This window comes from Oxyura jamaicensis, chromosome 3, assembly GCF_011077185.1.
Source record: "Oxyura jamaicensis isolate SHBP4307 breed ruddy duck chromosome 3, BPBGC_Ojam_1.0, whole genome shotgun sequence".
NCBI classification, from domain to species: Eukaryota; Metazoa; Chordata; class Aves; order Anseriformes; family Anatidae; genus Oxyura; species Oxyura jamaicensis.
In genome coordinates, this window is record NC_048895.1 from 42,186,244 (window position 1) to 42,208,883 (window position 22,640).

The following is a 22,640-nucleotide window of genomic DNA, read 5'->3' on the forward strand; positions in this document are numbered from 1 at the left end:
AATGGGACAGATCCTGACATGGGAAGCCGTGATGTGTGGTATCTGTAGAGGGTCCCAGTCAAGTCCCAGTGGACTTGTTCCAGAAATAAGTTACTATGCAAAGTGTCTGGCACTTGGCATTGATCTTCTGGATGACATATTTTTCTATTAATGATGGTACCATCAAAATGCAGAAGAAATCTAATTTGAATTGTATGTCCCTGGATGTTGTTAAATAAAGCAGACGTGAAGTTTCTAAACAAGATATCCCCGAGGTTTGGCTTTGAAAAAGAACGAAGACATTTCACACAGCCAATGACATCTCATTTTTTCAAAGGCTTAGCTCGACATTTCCAAGAAAAACAGTTCTTTTCTGATGAAAGACTGCACGGAAAGAAATGTCATGTGGAAAGGAGGAGCTTGGACTTGTTAGGGTTTTTTTTTTTTCCGTAACAAGGAAGAAGTGAAGATTGTGAAAGGAAAGAAAAAAAAAAAAACTTACAATTTAACAAAGATGTAGCACGTCTCCATAATGTCTAGCATAAAATTACCACAAAAATGTATTAATTCATGTCCCTTAAATCAGCTCCTGCAGCAAATAAGATTCTCTTCCTTTTCCAATAAGTTACTTGCTTGCCTGCAAATTTTCCAGTCTCATCAATGTGGTTTATTTTTTCCTCCTTTTCTTCCTTTTAAGCTAGTTCAAGACAACCAGCCTTGCCATGCGGGTGCCATTACCCCACACAATGTGAGGAAGGTGCCTGGGCTGTCTGGGACATCCCACCCCATCATGCACAATGATGCCAGGGGGGAGCTGGCTGTTTATTTGCACTGGGGGAGAAGAAGGAAGAGCAGAAATGATCGGCTCCCTCTGAGCTCACCAAGCCGTCCACGAGTGCCATGTGCTGCGTCTGCATTTCTTGTTGGATTGCTCAGGACTAGGCCTGGGTGAATATTATTTGCCAATATATTATTTAGCTAATGTTGATCTTCTTTACTGAATATCCTATTTGACTAATCATCTCTGCAGTACCCTTCCCGTCCTACCACCATTCAAACACTATTAGTTGAATAATTTATGAGATGAGCAAAGACAAAATGCATTGAATAATTTATTCAAAGAAAAATTGTTCCCACTATTTGGTTATCTCTAATTAGAACCTCTTTTCAGCTAAATTGCACACATACGTGCATGTGCTCAGGCATACATACACATGGGCACATGCGTGTGTACGCAGCAAGCCAGGTTCAGGGCTCACATCAGATAAGCACTGCTTTATTTCAGTCATTTTATGCTAAAGGCACATGGGCACAGCCAAGATCGGAGCAAAGTCTCATGGACAGAGTGAAAGAGACCAAGTCAGAAATTTCAGATCTGGGCCTGACATCCTCCTGCAAAGTGCAGGGCGATGTGCAGTGGATGAGGAGAAGGGGAGCTGACAATGCCACGGCAGGCATCTTGTGGCAAGAGAACAACAGACGCTTACGATGTGATCTGGGGGCTGCTGGAGCAGATCACTGTCCCCGGGTGTGAGAGGCCGAGATCACGTCCACACGCTGCAGGACAGCTTTTTCCCTAGCCCTCCTGGCATGTTTCCAGTTATCCCCTTTCAACTGCGGATCTTCTCATCTTTAGGAGAGGCTACGCGTGAGCTCCTGGGGCAAGGAGAAGCTTCACTGACCACGGTGAGCTGCTGGACAAAGGCATACTGGCATCTTCCGTCAGTTACCTGGTTTTTCACAGCTAATTTGGGGGCAGGTATTTCAGGTAAAGTGTCAGCTTTAATTCACAGCCCCTTCAAAGTTGCCTTCATACGGAGCTACATAACCTCTGAGTCTGGTACCTGCAGGTCAGGGCTGAGGGCAGCAGAAAGATTTTCCTGACAGCGCAGCTGTTTGCACCATACTTAACCACGTGGATAAACAAAGGGCTATTATTTAGCCAAGATAACCTTTGCGATAACCTTACAAATGCTGACATAAACCATGAGCACTGCCCAATCCCAGAAAGGCAAAGACAAACCTTACATAAACTCACAAACTTCACAAAACTTACATGGTGGCATACCCGGGGGTATGCATAATAGAGTGGGATCCCAAATTCAGGCCTACACTTTAAACCCCCTGCTGCACAGGGAGTAGAAGGTCAGCTCCAGTAACATAAATGTGTATCAGATGAGAAAAGTATCCAAATTAGGCTAGACGGCATTGTGTACCTGAGAGAAAAAAAGTCTTCCTTGACTGTTTGTGTCTACATCTTTTATTTAGATAGCTGGCAAGATAAGTGGGACAAATATGCAGAGCAACTCAAAATGTAATGATGAAAATAAAACAGAAACCTCTAATTGCCCATCTTGAAGGACAAAGCTGGATCTTCTGTGGTTAATTTGCTCCCAATTATTTTTGTGTCTGGTTCTATTTTTGTTAGAGCTCCCAGAGCTGCCCTAATGGTAGAGAAAAAGAGTAATGGAGGTAATTGGTAGCATCCTAAATAACCTAATTCCAGCGTCCCTATGGTATGACTAGACACCTACAGGATGTCTCCAGGACAATGTCAACCAGCATGAAAGGCTGCTGCAAAGGCAGCAGGGTGAGGTTGCTCTGTTTAAAAGCTTCATGGCATTTCCAGTTGAAAAGAAAATCACTTTGGAAGCATTCTCTTTTATGTCTGTCGGGTTTCTCTTCTTGCTCGTTATATATGACGTGTTACTGTGAATGCAGTTCATCCTCTGATTAATCACCCTCTCTGTTGGTGGTGCACAGATAATGCTTTGTTTCATATGTAGGATTTAAGGACCCAGATTTCAGAGAAAGTTAGCACTTGGAGGCTGGACTCAGGAGTGGAAGCTGGAGCATCTCACATCAGAGAGCATGCACAGCGGAGTAGGCAGCCATGGGGACGGGGGGGTGGGCTGCAAGCAGCCCGTCGCTGACAACTGTTCTGTGGCCACAATCACGTTGTCCCAGTGCCCCCTTGGAAAATGAACAGGATTTCATTTGTCTAAATGTTTTCAGGAAGAACACATGGACAACTGTGAAGTGCCTGGACCCACAGCATCAGCAAATGAGAGTAACTTGAGGAGGCAAATGGTTGGCCCGGGCTGTCCTCAAAACACAGCCCTGGCTGATTCATGAAGATCCTCAGTTCTGAAAATTGGCACCGGTCAAATACAGGGAATAGGACTGATTTTTAAATTCCCCACCTGGAAAGCAAATACCAAAGTCACAAGCCACTATCATCTTTGGTACCTGCAGGGGTTCTCTGTGACAAACACAATTAGCAAATGCAGGGATAGGGAGGACTTTTTCTCCCAGTATTTACTGCATCTTCTGGCCAGTGTCCCTTTGCAGCACTGAGCAGGGACGATGATGTGTCAGCTCCAGGGGAGACATTGCCATGGTCATGCCATGCTGCCTAGACACTGGTCAGTGTTTTTAATTCTACATGTGAACACAGATATTTTAGTATGTAACTATGTGGAGTGCCAAGTTTGGTCAGAGTTTGATGTTTGATTATTTTTCCATAAAGTGAGAGCTCCAAAAACTTCAGGCTTTAATTACAGCCTTTTCTTTTTTTTTTTTCCTACGGATTTTATTTACAAGAGCATTAGAATGAAAGTGACAGCAGTGGCAGCAAGAAAATTACCACTGCCTAATTGGGCCCAAAGAGAGTTTAGGGCCTGAAACGTCCCTTCATGTAGATTGACAATGAAAAGAAAAGCACACTAGACACATGCACATTGGCTTTACCAGTCCTTACATTTCTTATTTTTCTACTAGACCCTGAACTGCAAAAAAGTGCTATATTCTTCCTTGCTCCTTATTCTGTATCCAGAGGCTTGCAGGATTTGCAGTTGGTGGCGTTTATTCACCATTAGACTCAGAGACAAAGCTGCCAGGCACTGTTTGTTGAGTTTGTTAAGTCCTGTTTCCCTCCCTGGTACAAAAGCAAGGAACCAGCCCATGAGCTCCACTGCTCTGTGTGTCCCAGGCAGTCATGCTTGGTGCTGGCTGGCTTTGGAGCTGCAAAAATGCCAGGCACTTGCTGCTACGTTTATGAATACACCTTGTCCCTTGACAGTGAGAGCCCGAAATGTCACGGGGTGCTTGTGCATCCTTGCAGAACTGTCCCTCAGAAGCAGCCAGCACAGGCACAGCCCTTTGTCACCATGGCATTGGTTACAGAACGAAAATGAGACACCTTTAATTATCTCACTAGAAACAAAACTATTTACATCTGGGAAGTAGGGAGGGGTTCACCAGCAAATTGTTCGATGCAGGCTTCTAACTGAACAGAAATTTCTGTCTTCAAGGTTGCGTGCCATAGCAGTTTAGATCACCAGGACTGAATAACTGCTTGAGATTAAACTTTTCCTAAGTTAAGGGTTGGTGCTCTGCATGTCTTAGAGGATTTGGTTCTAACTTCAACTCTTTTTTTAAAAAAAAGATATAAATGGAGATAATTCCTTTAGCAATTGTCAATCTGGTAGGGCTTTGCCTCACCAGGCTGCCAAAGCACACAAGAGCACTTGTGTGACTGTCCCCCACCCTCTTTATCCACTCTTACCTCAGAAACTGTGCATAATTTTCGCAACAAAGACTTCATAATATAAGATGTGCATTACGTATATGGAGATGGAAAAATACAGCCCCATCTTCTACATGGCATGGGAATATGTCTCCAAAAAGCATGAGGCAACACAACTTATCCTACAGGGTACAAGACAAAGTAAGGGTATGCCAGGCCTTAATGTTTAAAATAGTCCGTGACTGAATTACATGAAAAAGGCTCAGACACAAGAACAAATAGAGTTAAGTTAACAGAGAAGCTGTCACTTTTAAAGATGTAGAGTTGCTAGATCATATTTGTCATCAAAAGTCAACTTGGTGAAATTTACCTTGTTCACTAGACTAGCAAAAAATGAACATTAAGCATCATTGCAAAAAGAAAGCCTTAGAGAAATGCATAATCCTCATTTTATGGTGTTTTATTACAGAAAGGGGCAATTCTGCACACATTTTTTCTATTTCTATGAATAAAAGTGTTAAGCTTGAGAAGCTGGAGTCCATTATATGGTCCCATAGTCAGCGTAAGTCCCTATTGCCTATGGAGCTCTGAAATGTGTTATTATGCAGTAGAGATACAGCACAATTGCAATGAGTCTTCTCAGAAGGGTTGCAAATACAACAAGAAAGGCAAAATTTAATATTTTGTTAACCTCACTTCTGTTATTGACTTCTCCAGCATCTTAAAAGGAAGGCAAGAGAAGAACCAAAAGCAATGTGTGATAGAAAGCTCATTATTTCGAAACAGAATGCAACCCCACAATCCTATTGAACCCGGTGAGTTTGGAGTGCACCTTTCAAGTAGGAAGCTTCTTGAACCCACAAAATATGACTGCTCAGGCTGATGAGCGAACAGCGTAGAGCTGACAGAGAAACAAGATAATGCATGTATATACCTGCTGGAACCTGTGATCTGGAATGACAGACGTGATATTTTGGCTCTTTCTCACCACCAATTTTGCAGAGTACAGGGGCTCCTGGATCTGTTTAAACAGAAATTCATGACCTGTACCTGACCTACCCTCAGATTACCCCCAGCTTGTGCAGAGAGTGAGCGACCTTCTCTGCTGCCTCATTGCAAATTGTTAAAGATTATTGTTTTCTCTCAGGAAGTTCTTCAGGCATGCTTTGCTGTTCCTGTCAAAATGCACTGTGGCTTTCCCATTGATCACCAAAGGGCAAAAATGAGAATTTCATCCTTCTGGAAGGAAATGCTCCAGCAATTTTTTTCCTTCTGTTTGTTGTTGTTGTTTGTTTTGTTGTTGTTGTTGTTGTTGTTGCTATTGTTATTATATTTGTGTGTCCTTCCATCTAATTTATTGAAATCCTTCAGTTTTACTCTGCAAAATGTTTTTATTCAACAAAATTTTTATCTCCTTTCAGTCCATGTTCTGCTCACTGCCCTTTGTTTTATTCCTCTGTTGGCTGGCAATGAGGCCTGAACTCTGTCAAACAACCCTGCACACGCTGCAAGGCATTTAGCAGTCCCTCCCTGTGCAGCGAAGCACTCACACGTACGCCTCGTGGCGAGGTGTTGAAGTCTCACCAAGGCATAACACTGCCTGGGCTTGGAATGGACACGCCGTGCCAAGCTGGAGGGCTGGGCCAGGGATCCGAGGGATTTTGCAAGGTTACTGCACCAAAAACGAAGCAGGCATCTCCTAGCTGAACAAAGCACGGAGAGTAAAGGCTTCTCAGCAGACTGTGGCAATGGTTTAACTAAATGAGTACAGCTCCCTCGTGCAGCCAGGCTGCACTTATTTCTGCTGTACCTGTAGCCCTCCTTCATTTGCTCTGCATTTCGGAGTACAGAAGTTCACCCTGAGAATTTCAGCAATGCCATGCTTCAGTCCTCATTGCCTGGAGGGAGAGGTCCTTCCCACAAGGAGATATTGCTTAGCGGCTGCAGGAGAAGCCAGCTGCCCTCTCAGGAATGTCCCAAGGGAGGACACCCTGGTTATGCCACCAGCTGGCCCACACCAGCTCACATCCCAGAGGCCAGGGAAGCCTTGTGCCATGGGGACCGCACCCTAAAGAGACATCAAGGATACAGTCAACATCTCCACCCTGCAGACAGTGGCTGCAGGACTTACTGAGCTGCAGCCACATCCAGATTATGGTGTTCAATAAGCACAGCCTGGCATTAATCATGTTGCAGTGCTGCAGTCCGGACGGGTGCTGCACGTGGCCTTTGCGTAGTTAATCTCCTTGTGCTGTTGCAGGAAGGGGAACATGTGCTTGACACCAAGGGTGCAACCCTTGTGCACAGTCAAACATCAGGAACTACTCAAATGTGTGTACGGTTTCCTTTTTATGCACATCTGCGTGCTGACCTTTGTGGGAGAGACCCGTTCGTGGCCAGTTCATGCTGTTGCATCGCACCACTACCACAGCTGGGGCGATGGCAAAGACAGAGCCAGGAGGTTGAATTCATCCCTGTCCGCACGGGGCAAGGCAGGCAGGCTTGCTCTGCTGCCCCCCTCATTTTATCTGTTCAGCAGGTAAGTAAAGAACTTCAATCTTAGCAGCTGCAGGCTCAGCAGCTTTCTCCACCACATCATTCACTTGCTGATAATAAGATTGTGGAGAGTCCCAGTTCTCCGTTGCAAGCTGTTATTTGATTTATTTATTGGCACAGGGCTGTGAAACCTGGTAGGTGCTTTCCTGCAGATAGGAGGAGACGTGGTTCCCTGGCTTTGAAGGGCTGAGAGCAAAGACGCAGGGTACACAAAAAAACACCAATGCAGAGAGAGAGACAGAAATAAGACTTGCAACATGAGGTTAAGTGTTTGCTTACGGCTGCTGTACAAGTCTTGTTTGTTTGAACAGAGATGCATATATGCATGTATGTATTTATTATGCATGCATCTGTGTATTAAAGATGTCATACATACAAACAGGAAAATGGAAGCTTGAATTTATATATACCTCCCACCTCTAAGCAAGGTTTGTAACACAGTGCATTGGTTGCCCTCTTTATAACCCCCAGTGCCTTCCTGCCTCTTGCCCTTGAAGGGGCTGCCACGGTGGATGTGAGCCTTTCCTAACACTGGGGCATCTTGGCAAGTGATTTTTCTGGCCTTTACTCTGTCTCATTGCCTCTTTAAGAACCCAACTGTGACTTGTGCTTGCTCTCTGATTTAAAAAATGCAAGAAATAATATTATATGCATGGATGCAAAAAACAAACAGGTGCCCTGTTTCACATCCAAGTGGACAGGTGTTGTATCAGAGGTGTTTGAGGGTATTTCTAGAGGGCATAACACAAGTAACAAACTGCTGTGGGCTATTATTTCAGACTTTGGACTGTGTAATTTTTTCATTTGATCCTGAGATTAAAGATAGAAAAAGCAATACTGTCTCTACAAACAAGATTGCGGGACTTTCAAACCCTTTTCTGCCACTTGCGTGGAAAAGCCAAGTGTTCACTGACCAAATCCTGCAAGTGGGTGAGAAGAGATGCTGTGCTGCCTTGACTAAATTCAGGCTAAAATTGCAGCCATTCAAATTTGTTCCTTTTTTTGCACTTTCCTCAAGGGAAAGCCTTGGAGAGGGAGTGATCCCCAGCACCTGACACCAGCCAGCACCTCGTGTCCTGGCCACAGGGAGCAGCTCCAGCACACCCAGAGTGCTGCTTTCAGCAGATGGGTGAGATGTGGAGGCAAGGGGAGAGCCTGAGTCACTCTTCCAGCACTACCCTTTTCTTCCCACACCCTCACTCTGCTCCCTCACCTTTCCAAACAAAGCTCTAATTTCCAGTGACTTCAGAGCGAGCGGTGCCTTGGCCTCAGCCAGCAGTGGGCCTAGGGCTCACCTGAACTTTCTGCTTGCATCCCTGGAGCTGTAAAGCTGCCACCTCAAGTTTTACCCAAAGGTACAGCTGCTGAGAAACTGAGCTTAGTTCCTTATTGACGTCTCCTTGCTGAGAGCAGCTGACACCTCTGGGTTCCTGAACCTCCTCCTCCTCCTCACACCTGCCTCCCCACCTTTCTGCATCCCCCTGACAAGCAGCAGAGCCTGTTTTCCAGACCATTTTAAGGATTTAAGGATTTAACCTTTACTCTCTGCTCTTGTTCCCAGATTTTTCTCCAGGCACTTCTCACCCTGAGCCTGGATTACAGCTGCACGCCTGGCCCCACCAGGCTAAAGCCTTGCCTCCATCACATTCCCACGGAAAGGTCTTCCTCCTGGCCCATCAATGGGGCCTGTTGTCATCCTGCCTCACCCCCCTACAGCACTGTGTCACCAAAGGCCAGTGATGTCCTGGCCGTGAGTTGGTGCTCTGACAATGCAGACCTCCATCTTCATCGTGCCATAGGGCCAAGCTTCCCTGCCAACTAAGCAGCTGCCTTCACTACCACCATCTTATTTCCTCTCTAGCAACTCCTTCAGGGAAGGAGAGATGAAGGTGGAGAAGGAGAGCCTGTGACAAGGTCCTGCCACACAGCTCCCTCCCTGGCGGCCCTCCCTGATGCATTCGGGAAGGCCTGGGGTGAGCTGCACTTCTCTGCTCACGGTGCAAAGTTCAGCAGTGTCCTGCTCCATCAGCTTAATGGATACAAGCATCTGCACGATGCTCTCTTTACAGAATGCCCTGGTATGGTTTTGCAGAAATTTTATTAACCTCCCTTTATTTAAGGACAGAGAAAATTTTAAAAATTGAATGCGGTAGATATAGGCTGCAATTGTTTTATAGTTTCTTACTGTGCAGTATTTTTATTTTTTATTTTTTTAAAAAAAAAAAAAAAAAGTATATATTGCCCTGAAGAAATTGCCCTTCATTTTGGCACAAAATAAAATTCTGTACAACAATCAAATCTGCACATATCCACTTTCCATTGCACAATGTCTTATGGTACCTTCCTCCCTTCTGCAGAAAATGTACACCGAAATACAAGTGAATGTATATACTTTATGTGTGTTCTGAAACAGTTCTTCTCACAGAAGAAAGGAAGCCTCAAGAGTATTTCAGTGTCTTTTATAGTTCCTGAAGCTACAACCAAAACATGTGTTTTCAACGTACATCAGAGGGACATAACTATTTACATATTTTGTACAGTGCTTCATTGTTTCCCCTAAAGTCCAATAGGATCCAGTAAAAGGTAACAACTCTTTTACATCCAGCTTCAGCAGCTGCCTTGTCATCTGCACACAGGAAAGCAAAATGCGAGGGCAGCTGCTGGTCAGGGAAGTGGGAGGATCTGGGGAAGCTCCCCTTGTGCAACCCGCACGAGGTTTTGGTGAGGCTCTCCGGGATTTATCTGCTTGTATGGGGAGCCGGGGAGAGCTGGCAGGGGAAGGAACAGCACAGGGAGGTGAGGTTGTTTGGCTTGGCTCTGGGATGCTGGTAAACCAGAGGAAATGGCAGTAAACCTAAACATGTCACTCTCATCATAGTAACTGAGATTGCGGCCTCCTCCTTCAGCAGAGACCCCAACAGCTTGGCTGGGGATGTGAAGAAGGTTGTTCAACCCACCAGGGGAAGCTGGACGCCTCGGAGGCAGGGTCTATGTATGCATCAGGTCCGACGGATGTGCCACTTGGTTTGTGTTTGCCTGAAAGAGCTTGGGGAGCAGACCGGCGAGGCACAGGCAGCCTGCGCTTACCAGAGATGCCCATACTCCTGGCGCTGTGTCCGTGCTCAGATACAGAGCTAATATCCTGGCAGTAAGTTTAGAGACCACTTGCAGCTCTGCGAGACATTCTTAGACAGCAAGGATTTTACACGTTGCTTGTACTTGAAGGATTTTCCTTGCAACTACAAATACAGGGCTGCATGTGTGTATGAAGAGCTGAGAAGACGCTGTATGACTCTGCCGTGATGAAAAGCACCGGGCCAGCCTGCTGTGAAGTTTGCCGGGCAAATAAAGACAGGGCTTCTTCTCCCTTTATTTGTGCTCCCCGCATACCATGCACGGCATGATTTATTTATTATGAACATTGTGTTTCATTCAGCTTAGTGCTGAAAAAGGGGGATGCAATGCATTTACACTGTAACTTCTGGCTGCTGTCGTCTGCTGGGTCTGCAGCTTGCTGTTACGACAAACACATACAGCCAGAAAAGCTGTGTGAGCAAAGAGGGATACAATAAACTTCTATTAAAGAAAAAGCATGACTATTGTGTACTGGATGGGGTGTTGAAGTCAATGCTAATATCTTCCTTGGAAAGAGTGTGCAAGGTAAATATTTCCGAGAAATGTTTCTAGCAGATAGATGCTCTGACTCACAGCAGAAGGCTGTAGCGTACATGACTCCCAGCTATTTGCTGATACCACTCAAATGAGACAAGCAGAGGTTTATTTATTGAGCGCAAGGAAGATGTCAGCCCCAATGTTTTCACTGCTTGTAATGTAATTCTGAATCTTGTGCTATTATTTTTTCCCCTTAAAGCACTTTTCCTTGCAGCCCTGTGAGCTTATCAGAATCGGGGCTTTCATTTTTTTGCTAGGAGGAATTTTACAGTTCTCTGTTTTATGGAGGAAATCTTTAAAATACAGTACAAAAGCTCAAAAAAAAGGGGGGGGGGGGGGAAGGAAAGCACAACAAAGCAATATTACTGGTTTTTACAATTTCATGATTTCCATATACCTTCATCTGGCGAGGCTGACACTATGTACATACACATTTTTGGCTGTGTGAAGCAATTGATGAAGCTTCAGTCTGCAGGCCACAATCACTCTTGTTTGGAGTAGTGAAACCACTTGCTACATTTTTTGCAAAAAAAAAAAAATGACACCAGTGAATTGCTCAGTTAGTGTTAATGAGCCTGAAATAACCTAAATCTTCAGGATAATTAGGCTGTGCCCATCTTTGGGTGTGTAGCACAGCATCCTGCCTTTCCAGCGCTAAGATACATTATTGTCTTGTGATATCTCAGAGCTGCCCAGTTTATTCTACAAAGGCATAGCAGTGTGGCACCAGAAGAAACTCTGTGACTCACTGTTATATAGCACTATTTCCCCTAGTTATGGTCACCGGAGATGTGTCCAGGGTGGTAAACAAATAGATCAGGGACTATTCTCTGGCACCAAGGGCAAGTGGCCCGACACAACCCACACCTACCTCTCTTTGCCAGGAAAAGGGGATGGCTGCCTCCAAACTGCCTGTTGGGAATGAGCTGGGGCATCCACATCCTAACTCGTATCTTGGTACATCCACCACTCTAAGCAAACTATTTACATGAGCACTTAGATTATGCCTCTTTTTTATTCTAGCAGACCTCTGGGATCCAAATCTCTTTTGGTGATGGTATAAAACAATATTATAAAGTATCATCATGAGAAACAATCAATAAAGCGCTGCTTTAATGTAGGATACGATGTTTTTCCTTTTTAGACATCTAGGGAAAAATCATCTTTTGTCCACTTAGTTTTCTCCTCCATTTTTTGTTTTTGCAATTAGTGAAATCATTAGTATTACTCAAATGCACTCCAGAGAAAATTGTCAGATGAGTGGCTGATTGGATGCCTGTGCACCCTAACATCTTGGTCGTGCTTTTCCACATGCTAGTGTAAATAGGTGAAATTGCTATACAAAACCAGTGCGAAATCGGAATCAGGCCTACGTTCAGTGACCATTATTAAAGGAAAAAACAGAGTGCTTCCTTCCCATTATATCACATGGCATGGTTTGCCAAACGGCATGCCAAGCCGCCTTCAGGTTTGTGATTAATGCCAACGCTGTTCCAATAAAGCTTGCACAGCGCACGGCCCCGGTCTCCCTGGAGAGTCAGCAACAAGAACAAGCAAAGCCTAAATGACGCTTTTCTTCATCTCCCAGTCACAAGGGACTTCCTGCCTTTTCCTCATTTCTGGGTATTAATCTTCATTTATTTTCCAGAATTATAACATTTCTCAGCAGTGAATATTTTTATCAGCTGGCTACATACGCAAGATTCTGGGCACTCATTTCAAGGATCCCACTAAAAGGATTTTGCTTTGGATCGCCACTTCCATTTCCTTTTTTCCAATCTGTTTATTCTCTTATTTACACATTGTTTTCCAATTTACTGTGGTCTGGTTTTGTTTGTTTGTTTTATGCTGTAAATAACAACCCCAAGCTCTTTTTCTGAGGCAAAGGGATTTCTTTCAAAGCTAGATAATCTATTCCACATGTCTTTAAAGCACAGCACTAGGTACCAGTCCCTTTGTGACCTGGGTAGTGACTATGTAGGTTTCGAACCACCCAGAACATCAGTTTGCAATGGGGGGAGAGAACAGTAAGTGTGCATTTATACTAACACATGGCCAAATCCAAATGCTTTTACCCAGGCAGAACTCCCAGGGGCCAAATTCTCATCTACAAAAAAAAACCTTTATACTAATCCAGCAGTGGAAAGAGACCTTGTAGTGGCAGCAGATATCTAAAGGGCACTTCCAGTGAAGGCTGTGTAGGGGCTTTGGTACACATCTTTTCCCTGTAATCCTCCAGGGGTGATCTTTGGTATGCAGAAAAGCATTGCCGGCATCTAGCTGAACCCTGGGATTTCAGGAACCAGTTTCCCCAGTGGTCAAAAATCACCATTCCCAGCTGGGGGGGGGAAGATAGTGGAGGTGCAGGGCTCTTGCTGCTGGCACACAGTGCAGCCAGACGGGTAAACTGTACAGGAGTGCTTGCATGTGCACACATTAACAGCATGCCTTCTCCAAGTGAAGGAAATATCCTTTCATTAACAACTGACCAAATCAAGCATGATTATTCTCTCTTTTCCCTACTCTTGAACATGCTTATGAGAAAACCCTTGTTGCAATTGAATTTTGTAAAAGCTACCAATAACTTCTAACTGCAGTTTTCTGGGAAGCCCTGAATATGCACTGGAGAACAGCAGAGACTCAGGCACTTAAACCTCCAGTGACACAGCTCTGGGGGAATAAATAAATCCAATATGGTTTGTGCTGTCAGCAAGGTCTGACATGACATAAGATACTTGAAGTCTAGTCAAATCTAATGTGTTAGGACATTAATTGGTCATGTGCAGGTGATGAGGCACACAGGTAGCATTGTTTCATCAGTTACACAACTTTTAAGGGAGCGTAAATGAGTGAAGAGGACTGCTGTTTATTTTACAGCACCATCCACTGTCCATTCCTGGAGGCAGAAAATGAGAGGAGATGAGCCAGGAATCTGATCTGGGGTGGCAGGTCCATATTTGCCGTGGGAAAAACAGATACTTCTCTATGAAATGACATCATCTTTAATAGCGTGGGACCTGTCACAGGCTGTTCTGAGCACAGACTGATTTACAAGCCAGGAAGCCTTCTTAGCCAGAAATATTGGTTCAAATTTGTGATCCCAGACCTTTGTAGAAGAGATCTTCAGGTACCCTGACTCTAATATAAGTTGTCCTTTAGAGTAACATGACAAAGAATTTCTCCAGACTCAGCTCACCCGACCCTCTCACTTGTTAACTTTTATTTTTACAAGAGTTACTTGAGATTATTTGAGTTACTTCCTGATGCTTGGATGTTTAAAATGAGGGTCACATGCAGGTTGGGTCTAGCTTTGGAGCACCTTTTCATGTCCAGCCATACGTAGGACTCTAGCATGCCCCTGTAAGACATTGTGACTAATTTTGGACCCTGAGCACAGGCCTGAGTTTCAGCATGCCATGGACTGTCCCCATTCCATGGGCTCCATCCTCACACCTCCATGGGGCTGGGGCATGGCTTGTGCACTCATAACCCTGCAACACGCCTGGTCTCCCACTGAAGGGCTTCCCCTGTCAGGCTGTGCTAAGCATCCCCTGTCATTTGCCAGCCCCCGACCTTCCTCATGTATGGTCACAACAGTGGAGAGAGACAGAGCTGCTGCCTTGCAATTGCAAGGGCAGGTCACCCCACAAGCTTGCTGGGGGCAATCTGGATACCTGGTCCTTTGAACTGGAGATTTGATGTATCCTCCTCCATGACACCCAGTATGGTGCTATCACAAGAGTATATATGGCAGTGCATGAGGCAAATGTGTTATAATTTATCTCTGCAAGTATGTTTGTGTGCGGCTGTGAGAAATTGCCACTATATGACAAGTTACCCATTGTGTCAATGCTTTATAGAGCCTTCCAGCCATATGATTGTAATAGCATAAGAGAGGCTTTATATGGTTTAGCTTAAGTTACAAATTTAACAAAAGATAAAATGGCATAGGCCTTCTCATATTAAAATGGCTTGTATTACTAGACTGGTGTAAATTTATACCTGAAATTATAGCAAAAATATACATGGGCCAATATCTTACTTCCAAACAAGACGGTTGCACTTCAAAGAGAGACTCAAAATCATCTCCTGCAAATTTTAGAGGCTGTTCCTATAAGGGGCTTTACTAAATAACCCCTAAGGACAAGCAGGGAGCAGGTGACCCTTTACGGGGTTACTGATGATCATACCCTATTAGGAGTAAGATAGGAGAAAGGTTATGCAGCACAGAACTGTAGTTGATTTTTGAAACACCGCCACCCCATGTCAGCCAAGAAGAAGGCTCAGCCCACCCCAGCCTCCCAGCGCTCTCTGTGGTAATTCCTCTGGTTTTTGCTTTGCAGCAAGCATATGGCACAGCAGCCTTGCTCCCAGAGGCATTGTTGTCCACATTATCATTGTTATTTTTTAATTGGAAATCATTAATCATGTACATACTGCTTTGCAAGCACAGAATCAGTGCACACTCTCCCTTTGTGGGTTAAGCATCCAGAAAAGGCGAGCTATAAAGCCAGATACTGGTATTTGCTATTTCACATTGGTATCTACGGTACTTTAGACACATCATATTGCATTGGCATCTCTTGAGACATCAGAGTCTTGTTCTTCCTCCTTTCTGGTGATGCAGAAAGGCTTCAGCAGAAAGCAGGACATTGACAGGCTCTGCCAGGGCCTGAGGCTGTGCTCCAAAGGATATCCTCCCTCTGAGGATGTGTTTTCCTCAAGGAAGGGTCATGGTGCAGGGTCCCCTTTCAGGCAGACCCAGCTGTCTGGACAGCCACAGACAGATGGATGGGGACACTCTGCCAGGACAGTGCTGTTCCTGGGAGGCTGGTCAATGGGTCTGAGGCTCAAGACTCTATTTTCACAGCCTGCAGCAGGGATTGCCTTATTTTCCACTACTGAGCAGGACCTGAAGCACCCCAGACTGCAGCAAATTGGTTACCTCAGAGAAGAGAGCTGGGGCTAGTCTGAGTGCCCACTTCATACATGATCCTGGCTGAAAACAAAAGTCTTGCTTTTTGGCTGCTTAGTCTGCAGACAGACTTTCCAAGCCAGCTCACAGCACAATCGCTCTCGCGACAGTTCAAGGTGATCAGAGGGGGGAAAGCCAGGCGCAGACAGAAACACTTTCTCCATTATCCAGTCCGGGTGGTACAATAAGCTCTCTGTTGTTTCTGTTTTGTTTTGTTTTCTTGTTTGCTGTCACTATTGTTTTGCTGTGTTCTTTATATGAAGTGCAAGCCCCAGTCCTTCTACTTATTTTGGCATGGCACCCAACAGAGTGAAAGCAAGATATCTAAGTGGTCCCTCTGCAGGAGGAGAGGCTGCGGGTGCCAGCTGGGCCTGCCCTGTGGGTGGAGGACGGTGCACTGCCATGCACCACTGTTGGACTGGAAGTGGGCTGGATCAGGAGGGCCTGTGTAAAGGGCTAGAGCCCCCCAGCACCCTCTCCTGCCACCCTCTGGGTGATTTGTATCTGCTCAGTTATTCACATGTGCATGTGTCTTACTCACATGCACAGGGGATGCAGAGTCGGCCCCTGTTTAGATGTGGTAAGGTGCCCGGTTCTGCAAATCACGTAGATGTGTTTAACTTTATGCTCTCAACACTAGGAGCAAAGCCAGCTCGTGCTCACTTCAGGAGGCACAACCCCCTCTTCACCCACAGCAGTCACCTGCTTGATCCCCTCATCGAGACAGCCCGGCACCGTGCAGGCTGCGCAGCGCGTGCCAGGCCTCGGCGTGCTCCTCGCCTCCTGCCAGCTCTTGGCGGGGACAGCAAAGGAGGAGGAGAATACTAAGTGAGACGGTGCAAGCGTGGGCAAACACAGCTTGGAGGAGCCATGAGGTGGCACTGGCGATGGCACAGCACACCGTGGAGCAGGCAGGATGGGGACCAAGCTGAAACAAACCCAGCCCCAGCAGGGCCAGCGAGGCAGCGAGCCCAGATTCAGGGTGTATATAAACAGGCTTGAAAGTTTTGTCAGCATCTGTAGGTGCAGATTAATCCTGAAGGCAAGGGCGAAGCAGCATCTCTGTGCTGAACAGAGAGGTGATTGAGACCTGCCTTGAGTCATGGAGATGCCTGCAAGCTTCACAAGGCGGGGGCCAGGGGCAGTCCCAGCTCCTGTCGGGTTGTGGTGTCCAGCTGCCACTCACCCCTCAGAGGGTCCTGGCAGTCAAATTTTGCTCATTTTCCATTCAACAGAGTCCTGCTTGTAAAGATAGGAAAGGTTGAAGGTGGGAGCCCATCACAGCCCACCCCCAGACCAGCTTAAGATGTCTGGGAGCCACATCCTCCTGTAGCAAATGTTTAAGTGCCAAGGACAAGAAATTCTGCCAAGGAAAGCTGAAGAATAATCTGCCCATCTACTCACAGGGTAAGTCTTTTCCAAGCCCTAATCTGTTACTACCTTCCTTAGGTCATGTTGCACGGTGATTTATATCCCATGACCCTATAAAATGTATCACTTTTCATTATCTGCGAAAATGGTTAATCCTTCTTGACATCAAGCCTGTATTGTGGGACAGATCCTGGCATGTTCCAGCTGCTTTGGGCCATTTTGTTAGTCTCTAATAACCAGAAATCTGGATTATCCTGCTAGATGTGGAATTTCCAGGTGGCATAGGTGCAACTGCCCTTCCCTGCATGCTAGCGTTGTTTGTGCCCTCTGTACAGCCTTCAGGGATTTCTGCAAGAAATAAACTTGTCTGATGTCGTCATCCTCTGCTGCCTTTTTGACAGTAAGATGTCACAGAAAAAGTAGAACAGAAATGAAGGCTTAACTTCAAGAATGGTGTTTTTCAGATATCCATGCTTGAAATCCTATGCCTTCATATGTACTTGTGGTTAATACTTTTGCCTGAACGGGCAGGCCACCCCCTGCAATGAGACAAGCCTCCCATGCAGGTATCTAAAACGTTCCTTTTACACAGTGGAAACATCTGGTGGTAAGTGGATTAAATGAGCAAGAAATTGAGCTGGTAGGAGAGGAAGAAGACAAGGATACAAAGGAAGCAAAGCTAGCAGTTAGGTGCAGAGACCTGTTTCTATGGAAGCTGAAGTGGGAGAAGAGAGTGTGTGGAGAAGTGTTTGTTTGGCTTGTCATGAAGAAGAGAAAATAGAAGCCATGGCAAAGGGAGAAGAACAATAAATTTACATCAGTTCAAGTACTCTTTGAATCTACATAAAAGATTTGAGATTGAAAAAGTTCACTGATATGATCAGGCCTTCTCTACAACTCATCACAGTGCCATCCTATTTTCCAAAGACAGAAGGAGAGTGATGATCCCCCTTTAAGGCAAGATGAGCCCTGGCACCACAGAGTCTCCCCAGCACAAACATGTGCATACACATGCATGCACACACAACATGCACATGTGCACAGAGCAAGAGGAAAATGTCCAGAATTGCATTTAGCATCTCAGGAAACCTAGGGTTTTCAATGGACTGTGAAAATAAGTGTTCAGACTGCAGCGGTATTGAAAATCTATGCCCAGCAGCCACTTGGTAGCCACCTGTCCTTGCCACTGAATACCAAGCAGGAGCACTCCACATATGCTCACCCAATTTGCAATTCTGCTCACCTTGAGTTTGGAAGAAGCAGAAAACACCATCAGAATGACAAGCTGACAGCAACAATACTGCAGCAATATGGTCTGGCAGCGGGAAAAAGAAAGAAAGGAAGGACAGTTCCAAATGAGATCAAGGCATGATGCTGATATTATCACACCCCAGGGAGGGGGCTGAAACCGTACAGTTTATTTCATTTCAAATCTTTGGTTCATTCTGATTTTCATTCCCAAAGGTGAGGAGCCAATTTCCTTTCTCCATGAATAATTTATCCTTGCCGTGTATTTACTATTTCAGATGTCATCTCCAACTTAGCACACAACAGTTCATTTTGTACAATATGTCCTCTAAGTTCTGGAAAATATCCTTCCTTTTCCTATTACAAAGCATTCACAAATTTCTTCAGTTTCTAGATCAAAGCAATTGGACTCTGTCCAGGAAAAGTGGTGGGCTTTTTTTAGCCTGTGGCTGCATGTCTATCAGCAGGTCACCAAAGGTTTCAGGATCAAATGTTAACACTGCTTGGAAAGACATACAAAAGTTAATGAACATTTCAGCACAGGAAAGAGGAAGCAAAGAGTGACTCAAATCAAATCCAGGATTTCTTGTTTTCAGTAAGACAGAATCAAATCTCTTCATAACTTTGCCAAAAACCATGATTGAAGGCACATGGAAACACATGCCGTGGCTTAATGTAGCTGTCCCTGAAGTCCACGAAGACATCCCTGTAAGGTTTTTGTGGTCTTTGGCTTGGACACAAGATACACACAAAGTGCTGATCAGGAAAAGGACCATGCGGAACTCAGTGGAGAAATGCAATGGTATCAGGGCAGACTGGTTAGTTTTAGAGATCAAGCAAAGCTGGGTGTGAATTTCTCCAAAAGGCAAATTGGAGGAAAGCTTCCTATTCCAAGAGAAAAAGGCTCTGAAAATTATGGAGCCAGGTCCAAATTAACTCAAAATTTGGGAGACATTTGGGTTTGGGATTTTTTACAACCTAAGTATAAAAAAGGGGAGCAGTGATAGAAGGGGACCTCCCTGTAACACAGTCACGGGTGCTGAGCGTAAGCTAAAACAAACTGGAAATCTGAACCAGATCCCAAACTTTGTGCTCAAGCTTGAAATTAAATCTCTCCCCCTCTAAGTTCTAGCTCATCTGAGTGTGAAATAAACCACATCAACTGAGCCAAGAAGATAAAAGGCAGACACTGTTCTCATGCCAGGCTGGTGCTGATGGGATGAGAAGCTGCTTGCACAGGGCAAGCTTGCTTTATGCTCTGTGCAAATAATAAAATAAATGCCTAGCTCAATTGGCATTTTAGGTGATAATGGAAGTATAATTTGCAAAGCTCTATTCTCAGGGTGTCTCTTTCTCTCTTCTCATACCATTACAATTACAGCCTCATAGAACTGAGCTGAAACTTGTCTGAACCTCCATCTATGGCCTGGACCAAAGTGCTTTTCCCCCACACCCAGTTCACAGAAGTTCAGATAAGGATCTGCTATTCCTGTCCGTAAGCCTAGGGCTGACTGCCGTCAGTCTCATCAAATGTGCAACATGCTCAAGAGCTTGTCCAAGGCAAAATGTGGCGAGAGGGCAAAATTTGGCCAATGGTATAAAAGCTCTAGATATCCAGGGTGGGAAAAAGCAGGCCTTGCAGTGAGGCATTCCTGAAAACAATAATAAAAAGGTAATCTTCCTTCCTTCCCATAAAATAAAGCAACAAATGGTATTTGCAGTGCTGACAGAACTTGCCGAGGCTGGGATATACCCACTGACTGCTCATCTGCTGCAGATAAATAAGCAGATATCAGAGTAAAGGTCAATGCAGTATTTGTGCTACCCCTAAATTGCACAAGAGTGTGTCAGCATATGGATGGTGGCTTGGTGTAGTGATCCTGCTTCGTGTTTTAGGAGCCCTCAATCCTGTCATGCCAGAAGCAAGCTTTCCTTGTTGTGATGCGTGGAGGGGTAAGGAACAAAGTTCAGGAGACACCAGGACACCCAGAGAGATGTCCCAGGCATTGTCACAGGAAAAGGGCTGTTGGCCAACCAACAACCATGTCAGTACAGCATGCAAATACCCAGAAAGTACATTGTAAGAATCTATGGTTTCATAGTTGGGGAATGTCAGAAAGCAAACACAGAAACCCCCTCCACATAGTTTACCCAAATATGTGGCCCAGCATAGCCTGGGAGGGGAACGGAGAGGGAAGGGAGGAGTTTGACGTGACTGGAAGAGCTTTTTTCAGTGTGAGGCCATAGTAAATATGAGAAACATGAATAAGAGCCATGGGAGAATGTGAAGAAATCCCTCTGGAGCAGCAAGAGGTCAGATCCTGTTTCCTTGGACACGAATCCAAATGCAGGGTATGCACTAGTGGACCTGAGTGCGGACATAGTCCAGGGGCTCTGCACTAACCAGGATGGACGTGGCTGGACATCAATGCCAGTGCATCACTCATGCCATTCTGAGAGAGTCTGCCTGGGCTCCTATGACACATAGGTTATTTCTTCCTCACATCGCAGCAAAATCTTCCTGAGAATCACAGCATTGAGCAGGAGGCTGAAACAACGAGTCTTCCTTTTTATTTGATAACTGCCATTGTGCCCTGAGACCCCAGCTGCAACTGTAGCACCACCATGACAGGCTTCATGCCACATGGAAAAAGCACCTTTCCTGGCTTTTGGCAATGCTCCTTCCCCCAGGAACAGTCACCCCCAGGGGATGCTCTGCAGTCCAGCTCTCCCCCTGCTCAAGGTGAGAGCTTTCGGTGGGCTCAGGACTCCAGCAGAAGCTCTGCTCCAGGAGACATGTCTGTGAGCCTACCATCTAGCTTTGCCTCATCTCTGTTCAGCAGATATGACTTCCCAGGCCAGGAGGTTGAAACGGGCACATCCCACTGTTGGCCCATGTTGTACCTCAGTAACACCTCTTGCAGGCACACATGACAGCACGTTATCACCCAGAGCAGGAGGCAATCCCTCCTTGGGCTCTGCCAGAAACAGGTCGCTCATACAGCAGAGCAGAAAACAATCCCCTAGAAAATCACAGCTTCTACTTTTACCAATTAACGCTTCTGGATTTAGTTGCTACAAGACAATTGCTGAGTTATCTGTGGAGTCTTTTTTCCTCCTCCACTGTGGCAGCTGTTACTTCTTTGCTTTTTCCAAGGCTGATTTCTGGCCACTGTTCGGCAGCCAGCTAGCTGGGAGGGGGGCAGTGCAGTTGTAGCGTGTTACAGGCATTTTCCCACAGCCTGATTTCTGGGGAATTACTGACTACATACAAATGCACTGTGCATTTGACAGACAGGTTGGGTATATGCTCTCACAAAGCTGGCTCCTATGAGTTTTTTTCTTAATTAGTAACGTTGCATGAAATAAGAGTTGGGTTTCATTTCAAACTTATTCTTCATTTGAGCGTGAAGATATAATTTATTAGGTATAACCAAAAATATCCTTAAAGTTGGTAAGTTTCTATAAAGCTTTCAGAAAACAAGAGGCAGCAAATCTGTGAAGGACATCCTGTTTAAGGCATTTATGTTTAATAAGAGAGAGATACAGAGCATTTTTGTTTTTAATAAATGTAATGTTATTAGAGGTCTTTCTGTTTACTAGGGTATTAGTGAGGGTTTATTTGAATGATAATATACTTACAGTTTATGTATTTGACAATCAGCTTTGCAAATGAAGTGTTGGTTAGAAGAGATGTATAATTATGTGCTGGGAGATCTGTATGTGTTATACATAGGTGAGACCAGCCATCTCTTTAAAAGATCATCTAGCCCTAGTCAGGCCACAGTTACAACCAAAGTTTGGGAGCATTTTTAGGAGCATTTTGGGAATCTTCCTGGAGGGGTGATGATTCCTGATTCCAACGATAGCGACCAGATGTCTGTAACTGCTGGAAGCCTGGTTTAAATTACCTGTTTTCTATGAGCCTCCTTTTTTGGAAGGATGGATCAAATTAATCATGTTATTAAAACAATGGCGAGGAGACCGATGGCTGCAAGCACAGGGCATTGGTCCAGGGAGAATTAGATAATTAATTGCAGTTGCTGTAAACTAACTTGGGCACACCTGCTAAACTGAGGAAGCCAGAGCAATATTTGCTTTGACACATTTTTGTGGGAGAACGCTTGGAAAACAGAGGATATTGTAACGTTACTAGTTGATGTAGCTTTAAGTCTGAATTGTCCACAAATGGATTGAATTTCCCTGAGCTGTTAATACATGAGACTTATGTGTATCCAATTAGGGCTATTAAAAGCAAGAACGTTGTGGATAATATTTCCAAAGTTAATTAATTGACATAGTATCACTTGG